Source organism: Talpa occidentalis, unplaced genomic scaffold (assembly GCF_014898055.3).
Source record: "Talpa occidentalis isolate TD23 unplaced genomic scaffold, MPIMG_talOcc4v2.1 talOcc4.5, whole genome shotgun sequence".
Taxonomy (NCBI): Eukaryota; Metazoa; Chordata; class Mammalia; order Eulipotyphla; family Talpidae; genus Talpa; species Talpa occidentalis.
Genome location: NW_023604861.1, coordinates 41,409,222 through 41,426,643, shown reverse-complemented (window position 1 = coordinate 41,426,643; position 17,422 = coordinate 41,409,222). Strand labels below are relative to the sequence as shown.

General features: G+C 36.3%; 1 pseudogene; it reads left to right on the top strand.

Annotated features, from left to right (window-relative positions):
• The first annotated feature begins 10,943 nt into the window (after positions 1 to 10,943).
• LOC119260008 (U6 spliceosomal RNA) lies at positions 10,944 to 11,042 on the top strand (annotated as a pseudogene).
• Positions 11,043 to 17,422: the final 6,380 nt, after the last annotated feature.

The following is a 17,422-nucleotide window of genomic DNA, read 5'->3' as shown; positions in this document are numbered from 1 at the left end:
CCCTTTACCATAAAATGGTTTATATTAACAAAAAATCAATCCACTAAAAGGGTATGGTCTGTGACTCAGATATTTTTATAATTAACCAAAGTATCCTCCAGAAATCAAAGCTTCTCCAAAATCTATTCACTTAGGTTAGATATGCATATCTGATTTACTACAATATAATAAAGTCTAGTTTGATGGGTTATCTAATTCAAATCCTAGTACATAAGACAGAATTATAAAGTAAAAGGAAGCATGTTTAATACATTATCTATCCATTTATCATGGAGCTCAGTTCACCAAGATGTTGGCATTTTGCTGCCTGAAGGAAACAAAGATTCAGCATCAAATAAAGTATTGGACTGGATCACTTCTGCTCATTGTCTGAGGAAAGTTGTATGGGACAAAAGAATGAGCTCAGGGTTTTAACTCCCTAACTCAAAAGAAGCTGAATTTCAGGTTTTTTTTCTGTTGGTTAGCATTGTGTATAATATTGTGGACAAATCATCTAATCCTTCCAAGTTTCACTTTCCTATGTATAAAATGGGAACAATATCACCAGCCTTGGAAAGTTGTTAATACTTTTGTTGCATTCATCATATTGAATTTTGTTCCGTTCTTGAGAGAAGAGACTGATTCTTACTCATATATATCTTGAATGGTAAACACATCCCAGCAAATAAAATATGATAAACACTTGTTAAATAATATCCAATCAAGTATTTGCACAGGCTGTAGCTCTTTGACAACATACTGAACAGTATTTTAAAAAGAAATATCTGTTTTAAAATCAAATGGTAAGGTAGGTTAGATATTTGTTTAGTAAATGTTCATCCTCATCTCTCTCCTCAATGAGAAGGAGTATATTTCCTTCCCCATTGAATTTAGGCTTTGGCCATGTGCCTTGCTTTGGCAGACATGGCATGAGCAAAAATCTAAATTGTGCTTGCAAAATTAGACCTGCTCTCTTGAACTCCTTTTCACAATGAGAAAAGGATGTATATGTAGTCCAAGGAAAATGAGAGACACTTGCTGCCAAGTGCTCCCCAAACTAGGCTTATTAAAACCTGAATGGATCTTTAGATGTATAAGCCAGAAATATTTACTACTCAATGGCAGCAAGCTTTGGATAGTTTGCTAGACAACATTATTGTAGTATAGTTAACTAATACAAATGGTGTTCATTTAATATGCTTTATACTTTATTCTTTTTGCCGTGGTATTCTCAAAGTGAACAGTACCCTTAAACTATTAAGTGAATTGTTTAATTGAACTCTGGATTACCTACTAATGTAAATTGTGTTATTTACCTCTGATCTTTCCAGTGGTATAAGGATTAAAATCAGGGACCTGGGGGCAATATCCTGAAACAAGGTATGTTTTTCCCCAAGTAAAGTTCACCATGAGATACACTGTTTGTATTTTCGTCTCCTGAGAAGATTTTCCTTTTCCATTGTGCTTCAAGTCACTCCTAAATGCCAGGTACCAGCATTTTGGGAAAAATATCTGTGAAACAGTACCAAATTCTTTTCTCCTCAGGCAACAAAACATGGGGGCCTCTCTGCGATCATGGAAATGTGTGGAGGAAGAGAAGGTCTTCTAATCATGGAGTCTGGGTGCAGCCTGATCATTTGCATTTTTAACAACTTCACAGGTGACACTGATACCAGTATAGATTATATCTGCTGATTAGGTAAGTGGAAAGAAATTTTCAAAAGACATCAGTCTTAAACATTAAACATTATTTGGCATGCATCAGTTTTTTACAGAGAAGGAAATGAAAATGAATGGTGAACTTGGTAAATCAGTTAAATTATAGTTTGGGTAAAAAAATCTACTTTTCAGCTCATATAGTTGCTGTGAGTTTTAAATGAGTTTATGACTGTAAAGTATACAGAAACTTCAAGAAATGTTATTGTTATAATCTCAGTTGTTGTCTCTACCAACACACCCGACCTCTGCATTTTTGTATAAGTTTTTTTATTTCTTGGGCACTGTGTCTATTCATTGTAAAATGAAATGGTTGGAATAGATAATTTTTTAGGTCTTTCCTAGATTTAAAAATCTCTAATTTTGTATTAACAGAAATTGATCACATCTGTCTAAGACTTTAGCGCTGAATGTGCTCTCCTCCCTCCACAACTCTGGTGTCCTGAAAATCTTGTTTCTTATTTATCTTACCTAATTTTTTATCCTGTGGAACATATTTATCTTCATATAAAGTAGCTTGGATTTTAGGTCAATCTCTATCCCTATTTAAGTGCCTGGGAACTTAGAACTAAGGTACTATAAAGAGAGAAAGCCAAACAGGAAAGGTATTTTCTGTTCCTATGGTCATATTTTTCCCATTTGGGTTTTCTCTGAGGCTTTACTCAAAGAACTAAAACCCCATTAGTGGGCCTCCCCGGTGGTGCAGCGGTTGAGAACTGGGTTGCGAAGCTGCCCGCAGCCTCTGAGGTGCCGGTTTGATCCCCGGCTGCTCCCCGGTCACGGCCACCAGAAGAGGGTCCCACATGGCGCGCAGACCTCTCCTGCCGCCCGCTGCTCCCCCCAGCAGTGTACCTCGGTCCTTCTGCCTGTTCTACTCCCCGCTCTGGTTTGGTGAATTCTGTCACCCTCCCGCACTTCTGACTGTACCCAGTGCTTGTATAAACAAACAAACAAATAAGTAAAACATGCCTCTATAAAAAAATTTTAAAAAATTAAAACCCCATTAGTGGAAGTGCTACAGAAGGAAGCTGCTATTGTTTTAATGATAAAGGTCTAATTACTATGATGTTGTAATTTACCTTACATCGAAGAGTGGAAATTTCAAATTGTTGTAGGGTTAGAAACTGCAAATAATATAAACAGACAAAAAAAGAAACTGCAATGCAAGGAACTGCATTTGTTTATCATTGACTGCACTGAAGGGTTGCTGTCTAAACTTCTGTATAATCACATTCTTATCAGTGTAACTTTACTTACAGCATGAAGAGTAACTTTATTTAATGATGAGAAAGTAAAACTGAGGAGAAATGAAATGCATACTTGCCAGAAGGTTCATTATCATTGACTGTTTGCCTTCATTTGAAATGCCCTAAAACTTTGAAAGTTGAATTTTTTTATATATTTTTTACATCATTTTTCATTTTTGCACAAGGTTTGCTTTTTTATCTTGGTTATAGTTCCCATACAATCCCCCCCCCTTATTTTGACCATAATCCCTCCCCTCCCCCCGCAGTGTGTCTCTGGCTTATAGTTGCTTATTGATTTTGATTTTTACTTTATTATAATTAGTCTGAAAGTTGCATTTTTATAGGAGGAAATATGGTCTCCATGGGCACTGAAGCTCACTACCTCTTGCCTATGTGACAACTCTCTTTTGCATCACCAGTTTCCCACTCAACTGCGTCTTTGTCTCTGCACTCAAAATGCAGTTCTTATAAATAACATTGTAGAGAAATAAAAGCCTCATTTGGCAGTTCCTCTCTAGGAACTGCCCATGGTCTCCCTTTAGCAGCAATGCATCTCAAAGGCAATGCACATTCACTCTCTACATGTCTATTTCTGATGCTCATAATGGTCTCCTCCTTTTCAATGAAACTGTGAGCTCCTTGATCATATTAACTCCTACATCTCAAAGGTCAGTTCTTGGTCTTAGTCAATTGTCCTTTTCTTGGAAATATGTTTTCAGTTTGATTTCCATATTCTCCTGCTATCCTTTTACTTCAGAGGTTGATTCATCTGAATCTTCTACAACTTTCCAACTTTCAATGTTGTTGGAATGCCCCAGGGCTGAGTCTTCAAACATTTCTTCACTAAGTACGTGTATTCTGTGGAAGATCTCACTTGTCCTACAACTTTAAATATCATCTGTACACAGATGTTCCCAAAATGTCTCTACGTCCTGACTCTTCTTTCTAAAATAATACCCACCTGTCATTTTTCTATTTTCCTTTTCAGCACGTTTTTCCACCACCATCCCTTAAACTCCTTTCACCCATTCTTTCTCTTAACTTTGGAAGCCTTGTTCATTTGTGTCTGCTACTTTTTACAAGTACTTTACTCTGTCAAATTATTCAATACTTGTCTACATCATGCAAGGTGCTTTAGCACACATAATATACATAATTTCCTCCAGTGCCTCCCATTTTGCTATAAATGGCAACATTCCATCTTTTCTTTTGGCTGAATAGTATTCCAATATGTGGATATACCACATCTTCTCAGTGGTACTTACGTCGTTTCCATGTCCTAGCCATTGTAAATAATGCTGCAATAAACATTGTAGAGCATATCATTTTTTGAATTGACAGTTTTATGTTCAGATAGGTGGTTAAGAGTGGGATTACTGGGTCACATGGAATTTTCATTTTTAGTTTTTAAGGTAAATCCAGACTACTTTCCAAAATGACTGCACTTTTTGAGCACTTATAAGATCTCTTAGCAACTTTCAACTGTACCATATAGTATTATTAATTAGAGTGAGCATGCTGTACATTATATCCATAAAACTTATTTCTTTTATAACTGGAAATGTCTCTCTTTTGGTCATTTTCACTCACCCCCAATCCACTCACCACTACCTCTGGCAATCACATGTCTGTTCTCTGTATTTCTGAGGTTTTTTTAATTCCACATAAAAGTAAGATTATAAGGTATTTTTCTTTCTCCATCTGACTTATTTAATTTGCCATAATGACCTCAAAGTCCAACTATGTTGTCACAACTGCCAGGATTTCCTTCTTTTTATGACTGAATAATATTTCTCTGTATATATATATATTATATATATATTACAGTATACATTGTATGTGTACATGTACTTACGCATACATACATATATATCCATTCATCGATCAGTGAATTCTTAGGTTGTATCTGTGTGTCTGCTATGGTAGTGTAAGTAATACTGAAGTGAACATGCAGGTGCAGGTATCCTTTCAAATTAGAGTTTTCATTTCCTTTGATAAAATGGAAGTGAAATTGCTGGATCATATGGTAATTTTATTTGTAAAGTTTTGAGGAATCTCCATACTGTTTTCCACAGTGTCTGCTCCAATTTGATTTCCCACTAACAGTATGCAAGGCACACATCCTAGGCAATATTTACCTCTTGCTTTCTTGATAATAGCCATTTTAACAGTTGTGAGATGATATCTCAATGTGGTTTTGACTTACATTTCCCTCCTGATCTGTGATATTGATTAGTGATGTCATTTTCTATTCCCTTCCCCAGTTTTATTTTTCTTCACAGCATTTTCTAGCACTGACTTTATATTATCTATCCATTTATTTGTTTATTGTGTCTGCCTCTCAAAGGATGAAACTCCATGAGGGCAGGGATTTGGCTTTGCTCCCTGCTATATTTCCAACGCCCAGAACAGCGTCTGGTAAGGCATGTATTAGGAACACAATAAATATTTGTCAAGTGAATAATTAATAACCAAACTCATTCTCTCAAACTGTTCAACATCCACTTATTTCATGCAGTAGTGCCAGGCAAGCATAGCCTCAGCTCTCTAAGTAGGATAATAACAGACTGCCTGAATTATTTCTCACTCAACATGCAGGGTAGGAGGGCTGGATTGAGGGACATAATGGAAGGGGCAGGGGAGTGGCAACAATTCTAATTTGTGTCCAAACTTGGGAATGGAAAATCCAGTTCTGCCCAGTGCAACTGTTGGTGTTGGGGTGGAGAAATAACGGGATGCAAGGGCCTTAAGATGGCTACAGCTTTGTGATTATCAGGAGAAGAGCAGAGAAGGGCTCCAAAGAGCAAACAGTTATATGGAAAATGATCAGATTTCCTGGAGCAGAAGAAATTTGCAAGGCCCAAAGGAAATCTATCACTTTAATGCCTGTTTCCTTGATTTTTAGTGCAGGATCATGACTGCCTGCACATTGCTTGATGCTCAATTCAGTATTGGATGTAGGACAGGTACTATGGGGAATTCAAAAATGAATTTTAAAAAGTTTCTACCTTTATAGTGCTTATAACCTTATAGGAGATGATAAGATATAGCTAATAGAGGTAAAAGCATTACGTAACATACAATGTACTCGGTGAAGCCATGGAATCAGCAAATTATATCTGTAAAGGAGGCTATTTCTGGATTGTGTTTAAATATAGAAATAGTCTCTTGGGTACAAGAAAAGGAACAATTTACCAGTCACAAATCTCTTCATCTGCAAAATGTAGGTTTTAAACAGAAGTTTCTTTTTCCTGCTTCCTTCCAGTTCTAAATTGCTGTGACTCTTAATTCACATACATTAATTATATATAAATACACATACATACATAGATAATAAAATCTCAATAATTTGGATTTTACTAATTTGGAAAATATGATCCACCGTCAGAGTGAGGCTTGTTGAATTTTCCTTTTGCTCCATCAGTGACATTAATAGTTTGTTCAACAAACACTATAACCAAACTATAAAAGGAAATCTTATCAACTTTAAAGAACAAACTGTTTTCAAAGTGGTCAGAACTCCTATTAGTAAACAAATAGCTGAAGTAGACGTCAGTCACTTGGACTAGTGTTTTGATATCCTTCATACCATACCATTCCCAGAATTCAGTTCTCTGGGGAGAAATGGTTGACACACCAGGTCCCTGAAAATCACCAGGAGGCAGCTTGACTTGCCTGAAGGGGAAACCAGAGGAAATCATCTCCAGAAGAAGCAGGGCCTAGCCATTTATCCCCTGACCATTTCATTGTTACATTTCTTGTTCTGGCAATAAAAAGTGCTTGCAAAAAGTATGTAACATAAAAGATGTATTTTTCTTTCCTAATAGGTCATTATGTAAATTCATTCATTCAAAAAGATTTATCTAATACCTACATTCAGGAGGCACTATTATATATCCTTGTTACATTATAGATTTTTTGATACTGTGTGTTTCTTTCACTCACAGCTTTTGAAAATATGCTAGAAGAATATCTCCTCATTATACAGTTAAGTTTAACGGGAATTTCTATTATGTTGCCTCAAAAGGCTGTGTGTGGACCTCATGTACAGATGGGAAGATTCCCCAAAATAGAATTTTTGATTAAAGAATACTAAAATTAAGAAAAAACCTTTAGGACGAGGGTTAGAAAAACTGAAATTTAGAATGAGATGCAAATTTTTTAAAAGGCAGGAAAGGAATGGAAGAATAGAAATGGGAAATCACACCACTAGAAATTTTCATTATACCTTAGAATACACATCACACACTACATCCAAAAGAGCAGAGACATATAGGAAAGCAGCAACAGGAGTCACACAACCCATCAGCCACTCTCTGTAGATGGAGAATCAAGACATGCCAGGGTCTCCAGGCTCCCTGAGCACATTGAGGTGAGTTCCAACCTGGTACCTTTCCTCAGTGCTGCTCTCCTCACCCACGGCCTGGCTTTTCAGGGACTGTTCATTCTTCAGAGCCTCCCTGTCTTCCAACTTCTCTAAGTGCAGCCCTCCCTAATTCTTCCTGTGCCAAATGACAGCCACTTCCTGAATACCTGTGAACCATTACAATGTTGCAGTTAGCATCAAAATGGTTCTTCAGTGGGTGTTGAGTTCTTCCAGATGAGACTACAGGTTCTTTCTTGTAGGACTCACACCTTAAACCTTTGAGTAATGTATGAATTTACATATGAGAAAAGTCTTGTGAGATATACAAATTAAATTGTTATAGATTTATAATTTATATGCAATTATATAAGAGCAAATTATATAATTACATATAAATTATATAAAAATACTAATGAATTGCATTTGAAAAGAATAGAATATTGAAAAGAATAATACTGTAGGAAAGTGAAACTATTTTGGAAAATTTGGGATATAGGGCCCGCCATATCCATTGCACTTAACTCCTTGCAATACATAAATGAGACACAAAAGTATTTTTGGCTGACAAATTGATTGCTGAATGGTAATCAGGAAATTTTTCTCTACTGAGACTTTTCATTCTAATCTACATGTTTCTATATCAGGTTGTTTAGTTCAAATAATCAGATAGTATGTACCAAATCAAATGCAAGACACTCACCACCACACCCTAAAAACTTCTGAGCTTCCTGTGTCCTGTATCTGGGTTAATGACATCCCCACCCGGCATGTGACCAAACCAGGAACTTGGTGACCGCTCAGCATTCTCCTTACCCTGAGGTTTGATTCCTCATGAAATTCTTGAATCTCTCAGATCCACATCTGTGTCTCCTAATGTGTAGCCTTTATTTTGGTTCTGGCCTTAGCATATTCGCCCAAGTTCCATTATCATTTCCTAACTGGTTGCCTTGTATCTAGTCTCATCACTCTCCAGCCCCAGCCACCTACAAGTGTGGATGATCTTTCTAAAATGCAAATCTGTTCCTGTTATTTCCCCTCTAAATATTGTAATGAGTCTCATTGCCTAACTGTTAAAGTCCTTCAGGCATTTTAACCTTTATGGACCCTCATAATATTTCTAGTCCAGGCTTTTCCTTTCCATACAGTTCTGACTATTTGCCTGTAAACATCATACCTTCTACCCATGTCAGACTTTGAAATGCCATGCCATTGCATTTCAAGTGTAAAACATCTTTGACTCTGTATCCATTTAAACTATTTGAGTGACCTTTAGACCTAACCCAGGGACCAATTTCTTTCTTTCTTGCCTGTTAATGCTCCAGTATATTTATTCAAATACCTATTTTGCTACATATATCTTCTCTATCCTCAGAGGGTTAGGGAGGAAAATAGCAGACCCTGGTATGGGAGAAAGTTTATAGTTTGACATTTCATATTTGTCATCACCGTAATAACCACTCACATGTTTGCTGAACTCTTTGTTGAAAGAGTTTAAAAGAAAAGGAATTTCAGAAGAGAGCAGTAGGAGTACAGGCTAAGAAGTAGCAATGAACTTGCACTAAGCTGAGACTAGCCAAGGTATTCTCTTCCTGACATTGCTAAATTAGAGGTTTTTGTGAAGTGGCTAAAGGTGAAGGATGGAGCCCATTTGAACAAACAGTAACCTAGTAAGTAAAACATGGATGAAATGAAACAGAAAAAAGACTCTGCTTGGGAGGCTGGAATATTGGTAGCACCTTATCAGAAAATGATTAGCCTGGATTACACTTCCAGACCAGTTTTCACCATCTGAATTTGAAAATTGCCTGAGGAAAAACTGGTTTTCCACAAATTACCCACAAAACATCCTTGCCAACCTCAGGATTTAGGCCACCTGGTGGCAGTTTTTCAGTTTTAGATTTAATTCTTTAAAGTGGTATAAACTCTCCAAATTTGTACCCATAGACTCTTGAACTGTGCCAGGCATGAAAAAGTCTATTTACACATATTTGTTGAATGAGTGAATGAGTTGAATGTATAAATAAATGATTAAATGCAGCAAAGCTTTGTGGTGAAAAGAGCTCTGATTTTTTCAGCTGCAGTCAGACAGTTATTCTGAAGGTCATGAGTTGGGGTGATGCTAAGAAAGTGACAAGATCTGAGTCTCAGTTTTGGTATGCAGAAGCTCTAATCTCTAAGGTCATATCCAGAACTGACAATATTGACTTAATTTGGGGCGTCATCTGAAAAAAAAGTATTCAAACTTGATGGTATATAAAAATGACTTAAAAGTTATAATATATGATTTTTGAATATGTATATGAATATATTATTTTTCTGGAAAATATTTAGCTGAGATCAAAAGACCTTGGGAGTTACAACATAAAAAGATTTATTAGCTGTGACATGCAAACTTCTTTTTATATTAATTTTTTTTTTGTTTTTTACATCACTGTTCATTCTTCAACAATATTTGCTTCCCCTCACCCCCTCAGGTGTAGTCCCCATAGAGTTTTTTGGCAGCTGAATTGAACACATAACTGGAGGAATCTAGATTCCCTTCTGAATACATTGTCATCTCTCCTCCTCAGCTACATATTTCCAACATTGACTTTTTAGATGTCATTCCTCTTGGCTTGACCCAGTCCCAGGATGCCCTCTACTGTAATAACCCCTTCCTCACATATGGAACCATACTCATGGATGGGAATTAAATATGGATTTTCCCTTCTAGATAAACATTAGACATAAAAAATGTAATTATGGCATTATATGTTTGTCTGTCTCAGCTAAAATGCAAGATCTAGCAGAAAAGACCTTTTTAAAAAGTTGTATTCCTAACATAAGATTTTATGAAACAGATTGTCAGTGCTTTTTAATACTGATCTTTAAGGTGCAGAGCTTAAAAGCATCAGCTAATTCTAGAACTGGGACAGGGACTATACAAAATAATTCTGGGGAATCTTTACAGCCAGAAATTAAGGGGGTGCTAAAAAAATCACCCTGATAATAATGTAATTACGTCAAACTGATGCAGAAGCCCAACTGAAAAATTTCATAATGGCCAATTTTAGTAATAAAATTAAGTAATATTAGGTTATAAACCAAAGTATAAAATAATATCCACGTGTTTATATTAAATAAGCCATTACATAAATAACAAATGGAGGCAAGTAGACAAATGTAAGCAGAAGGATTTCAAATTATTTATGTGACTACTCCTCCCTTGCAGAGGTACACATAACCCCCCACTCTGTAGATGCAGCTGAGTACTTATCACCAAAGAGTAAGCACAGCAATGGGGAAAGAAAGTGTGACTTTACAGTGGAGAAACTTGACACACTTGACCTGAGCCAGGTGACTGTGCTGGTTCATAGTACTAGTACTCTTAATATGACTTTACCTCTCATTTTCCTCTTAAGAATCCATTACTCATATCCAATCATTAGAAAAACATTAGAGACATTCTGGTTGAGGAGTACACTACAATATACTTGACCACTACTCCTCAAAGATACTGAGCTCATGAAATATAAGGAAAGTTTGAGAACCCATCATGGCCAAGAGAAGCCTTTGGCAATGTGGTGACTTAAGTGTAACAGGGTATCCTGGATGGGATCCTGGAACAGAAAAAGGGCATTAGGTGAAACCTGAATAAAGTATTGACTTCAGCTATTCATAATGTATCACAGAGAAGTTTAACATGGCCGCTGTGCAAGGATGACACACAAATTCATAAAGCATTCCATATTTTTAATAAATCCTGGGGGAAATGTATCAATAGTGGCTTATAATTTTTAAAAATATACCAAAATTAACGTAAGATATAGTAATACAGAGCATGTGGGATAGTATATAGGGTATTAATAGTTCTCTAGATAAATCTAGAATTTATTCCAAAATAATTTGTTAAACAAATAAAAAGCATGAGCCAAACCTCTTATCACACTCAACAGTATTTGTCATGTGGAAATGTCAAAATATTAATTAAATACCTTTTGTAAATTTAAATAGAAGATGGAGAGATAAAAAATAAAAGGAATTTTTCGATCTAGGAAGGAGAAAGATGAAAATGTTTTAGGCAATTAATTAGAAAAAAGTAGGGTTCATTAATATAGGAAACACTATCAAAAAATTACAGAAAGGGAAAAACAAAAGCTGTCATAATTTAATCATATAGCATAATTAATATTATTACTATTTTATTTTTCAATTTAAAATATCCATGTATATTTTTGTGGAATTTCTCATGTTGTAATCACATTTGATATACAACTGAAGTTGTTGGAATTCTCTTTTCTTAATCGAAGACAGATCATACATAGAGCAAGTTAATTGGTCTCATTCTGCATTTTAGACAGAATTTATTTAAATAACATTTTAAGACTACATAAATATCCACAACTGTTCAACTTACCTAGGATGTAGAACAATAACGAGAGGATGCACGTGAAGTTATAAAGAGCTAAATGGTATGATTGTTGATTTCTCAGTGGTGGAGGTATGATATTTGAGAAACAAAAGGGAGGAAGTCCATCCTCAGGGAATAGCCACAGGAATAAGAGGTGGGGGACTACAAGTATTGGGGTTGGGAAACAGCGTGGGGGAGGGGTTTAGAAAAGGGACGTGTGTGCTTAAAGAGTGAGGTATGAATATCTATAAAATGCTGAGGGGTGAGAAGAGCTTAAGGGGTAATCTATTTTTGCAATTGTGTGGAGTCAGCTTGTTGTGAGAAAGAGAATGTGACTGAGGGTAAATGATTGGAAGTATTAACATTATTAAAATCTCCGTAATCATCTCTAGGTATAATACTGTTTCTTAAAATTTGATAAAATGATTATTTTCCAGATAAAAAATTTGACATTTCAATGAGACTGAGGGAACAATAACCAATATACATTCCTGGGTACATATTGCCACCCAGTGGATGAATGTGCATGATGCACAAAGCATTTCAAAGGAAAGAGAGGTAATTAAGACAAAAGTAAGAGGTTATGACATGATGCTAGTTCTAAATAAAGCTTTGTTTATGTTCAGTGCAGGCCAGATATCAGAAGCAATCAAAACCTGAATCACACCGCTCATTCAGAATGGCCCACCAGATTTTAGTGTACATTTTCAAAGTACTATGATATGCAATTAAGTCTTCAGCAATGAAAGAAAAATATTATTAAGACCTTTGCCATAAAGTCTAGAATTAATTATATTTGGGCACAACAATTCTGAGTTGCCCTTCATCTGAGATCAAATAAAATTTTTTTTGAGTAGGATTATATAAAGACGGTTGAAGTTGTATAATTTAGATATGTATTGAGGCCATGCTTATGTAGAAATTTCTCTAGTGGTTCAACTTGGAAGGGCACAACAATATTCTTCTCTTGGGGTAACTCAATAAGAATTTTCTGGCATTCTGTAAAAAAGTTGAAACCATTTACTGTGTTTTCTAAAAAGGATGATAACATTTATACAATTGGAATGACATTGAAAAATTCAAGGAAATTTAGGCTGGCACTTTATCTCTTGCTATATTTATACAGTGCCTCATGAAGAGGTTTTTCCATCTACTTTTGAACACCTCTAATAGAAACCCACTAACTAATATGCTTCTCCTTTGTTGGGTCTGGGATTTATTGATCTAACCCCTTATCAGTTAATAAGTGAGCATAACACTGTTGTGTGGATATTGACAGAAGACATGAGCTGCTTGAGTGAGAGATGGAAGACTTCATCATTCATTAAGCAGGATTAACATCACACTTTAATTTCATTTATCCCCCAAGTCCCGTGGGGCACTGAGTTTCAATATGCATCAAAGGCTATATTTTACATACCTGTAATATCAATGCATACTTTCTGCAATACTTTTGTTATCATTAACCTCTAAAAAAATTATCAATAATCCCTTGATAGCACTTAATACCTCATCCACTTTTCCCATTTATCTAAAAGACATGTTTTTACATTTGGATTTTCTTCATTGGAATCCAAACTAGGTCCACTCACTGCATGGAATTATTATGCCTCATAAATCTCTTTAAATATAGAGTCCTCCTCCCATTCTTTTTAAAATTCTTGACCAGTTATAAAAAAATGCATCATTTGTTTTACCTCTCTGAATTTATGGTATCTTTTAACTTAATCCTCTCTTCTTTGCATTTCTCATAAATTGATAGCTAGCTCTAGAGTTGATTAAATTCAGTCCCAACATTTGCAGAAAGAATATTTCAAGGAGGTTCTGGGTTATTCTTACACCAGCACATTGGGAAACAATGATGTCTGATCACCTTAAGGAATTCTCCTTGACATAAGGGATTGACTCATATTAAGACTTACTCCCTTCCTTCCTTCCTCTCTCTCCCTCCCTGCCCTCACTCCTCCCCCGTGCTCCTCTCTTTTCTTTCTTTTTTTGTCAAGAATATGTATTGAGTTTTGTCAAGCTTTCAGACAGCCACAGAAATAATCTCATTATTTTTCTCTTTATAATATTAGTATAATTGAACATTGGAATTTGGATTTATACTAGTGCATTTCTGGCATTACAGAGTGAATGCCACTCTCTTAAGATGTATTTTTTAAAGTAAATTTGAATTTGACTTAATATTTAAGATTTTTGCATTGATATTCAGAAGCAAGTTTAGCTTGTTGTTTTTGTTACTGAATAATCTTTATTAGGTATCACTATTGATAGATATTACTTCATAAAAGGAATTTGGTATTTTTCTTCATTTTTCTAAACCCTGGGACAATGTAGTAGTTTGTAGAATTCCTGGTGAAATCAGTGAGGTCTGGAGGAATTATTGGGGGAGATAAGCAGTCAAGTGCATATGTTGACAGTTTTCAGTGTTTTCCAGGGGATTTGCATAGAATTTTACAAAGTTGTTTTTGGTTTTTTTAATTTTCTGTTTCAAAGATTATTCCCCTGTGTCATTTGTATTTTGTGTACATTCTCCAATTTGGTTGACTTGTCTATTTTGTTGCTTTCTTAACACGTTATTTTTTTTATTTCCAATCATTAATTTCTACCTTTTTTTTTTAACAATGCCCTCTGCTTACTTTCAGTTTACATTCTTCATTTTTGTATTCTTTTTGAGTTGAAAATGTAATTCATTTTCCTTTGTGTGATAAAGGTACCTAATGCAATAAATGTTCCTCACAACACTGCTTCTGCTGTATCCTGTGGATTATTATTTTTTAGAAATTCTGCAGTTTGCAGTTTCATTTTGTAACTCCTTTGGCTTTCATCAGCCTTACAACATAGCTTATCTTTTTTTTTTTTTTTTTTTTTTTTAAGATATTTATTATTTATTACACAAGCCGGGTACAGGCCAGATGTGCAGGAGGGTGAGAGGATTCACCAAGACAGAGCGGAACAGAACAGGCAGACTTACAAAATACACTGCTGAGGGAGCAGTGGGCGCCACAGGAGAGGTCTGCTCTCCATGTGGACCCTCACCGGCCAGCCCGGATGGAACCAGCACTGCAGAGGCTGCAACAGCTTCACAGTGCAGCACTCAACTGCCTGCGCCACGAGGGGAGCCCCATAGCTTATCTTTTTTAGGCCCTGTTCCTGTCAGTGATTGGCTACATGTACCCATATTGTTTGGATTTTCAGGAATTTTTGTTGAAGATGCTATTGTATTCTTCTCCTTTTGCTATCTTGTTGGTCTGTTGTTTTTTTTTTTTTTAAATTTATTTTATTTATACAAGCACTGTGTACAGTCAGAAGCACGGGAGGGTGAGAGAATTCACCAGAGCCAGAGCGGGGAGCAGCAGCAGAAGGACCGAAGTACACTGCTGAGGCAGCAGCGGCGGCAGGAGAGGTCTGCGCGCCATGTGGGACCCTCCTCCGGTGGCCGGGGAGCAGAGGGATTGAACCGGCGCTGCAGAGGCTGCGGCAGCTTCGCAACACAGCGCTCAACCCGTTGCGCCACCGGGAGGCCCTGGTCTGTTGTTTTCAGCGGAACTTTAAAGTGATGATTCAAAACTTCTATGATCACAGATCTAGAAGATCTCCTAACATTATATAATATAACCAGTTAGAATTAAGGATATTTAAAAAGATCTACAGAGCATGCTAATAATTCCTAAAATCTGGGCACCTTTATAAGGATTCTTTGTCAGAAACAGGCTTTTATAAGGATAGTTTTATAAACCAGAACAGTATTTATTTGTTTTCCTTTAACTAGAGGGAAGAACAATATTGAAAGCAGTGCCTCATATTCTGGAGAGGAACAAGGCACAAAAAAAGCAAAATTATCTAAGATATAGCCCCCAGAAAACTCTTGAGACCCTTAAACCATCCTCTACCTGAAGATATTAAGCTTCGAGGGGGGAAGATAGTGAGAATATATTTAAAGAGTACTGTCAGAGTCTTGTGCATTCCCCTCTCTCCTCAATAGAACCGCCAACCCCCAAGCAGAGCCAGGTGGTATAGGTAATAAAGCAGATCATTGAGGAAATTTTGCAAAGTTTGACCTGTGGTTCTCAGTTTAGGGTTTGTGTGCGCTGTGACCTGGACCTAACTCTCCCCAGTTAAAGCCTAACAAAAGGTGCTGGCTCATGCTGGAGCTGCCTGGAATAGCAGAGAAGAGAGGGCTATATTGGTGTAGTCTGCATGCCCAGAATTTTTAAAAGTAAAATAGTTAGCTTTTCTGTAATCCAAAGGATCATAGCTGGACTTGAACTTATTCGTAAGACTTTGCCCAGAACAGTGGGGCCTGTCTAGATGTTTCATCAAAGTAGGGTTAAGCAATTAGCTGGAGAGCACTTCATCTAGCTACGCGCATGTCCGGGCAGGATGGTGGGAGGTGGTGATGGGATAAGTCCAAGACTTTAGTATCCAGCATGTCTCTTTTACTTCCATGCTATCTAAGCTCTGGCATCAGTAGGTAGTAAAAAAAAAAAGCAAGTTAGGAAAACAGGGAACAAATCAAGCCTCACTCCTTAATGCCTGCCTTGTCCAAGCTGGGAAAAGCAGCTTTAAAATTTAGATGAGATTGAACTTATTAATACTCTAAAATGTACAAACTGGGAACAGGAAACTCTAGTAATGGGTAAGGAAACAAGGCTAGAAATCTCATCATTACAAATATCCTTTCTTTATAGTGCCTTTTATATATTATTAGTATTTAAATAATTCAACTTAACATTACAGATATGAAAAATGTCCCTGGCAAACAGTCCTCAAAATAGGCTAAATCCTATAATCATCTGGAAAGCTTTCAAATGTGCTGACCGTTAGTCCTATGTCCAGATTCTGATTGAAATGATCTAGCCTGTAGCTTAAGCATCAGCTTTTTTTTTTTTTTTTTTTTTTTTGTGGGACCCTTGCAGGTGGCAGGGATCTATCCAAGCTGCACACTGCTGTGCCACCAGGGGAGGCCCTTAAGCATCAGCATTTTTTAAGGCTTACCAGGTGATGATCTGTTATGAAACTAATGCTGAGAACTGCTGTTCTATAAAATGTAAACCCCCTTCAAAAAGAAGAAAATCTATTTTACTATTAAATATCTTATACTTTCCCATATTGATAAATTGGACTTTTCATGGAAAAGATGTATTTGTTTAATCTTTTCTCTCTGGGTCACTGTCATAGATACTTGATTAAATCGTTTGTTTTATTAAAGTCAAGTAAATGAGCAAGTTCCATGTGGAAAGGGACCATGCTCTGTGTGATATAAGATAAATACTGAAAACATGTTATATATAATAATGCATAGAGAAAGTGGAACACATACAAATGTATACAGAAGTGGAAAGAAACAGTTTTCCAAATAAACATTGGTCTCTAACATGTGATTCCATAGGAGGCATGTATCCTAAAGCAGTATTTATATAAAATTTTATATAATTTTTTAAAATTTTTATATTCCCCAACAATTGCAACCCCCTTATTTTGACCCCAATCCCTCCCTCCCGTCTCCCCCACCCTCCATAGAGTGCCTCTGGTTCATAGTTGTTTATTAATTTTGATTTTTACTTTCTTATAGTTATTTTTTTCCTGGTCCCTTATTTAAGTTTTCTAGATTCCTGCTATGAGTGAGGCCATCCGGTATTTTCTTTTTCTTCCTGGCTTATTTCGCTGAGCATGGTCCCTTCCAGCGCCATCCATGTTGCGCAAATTGCATGTGTTTAT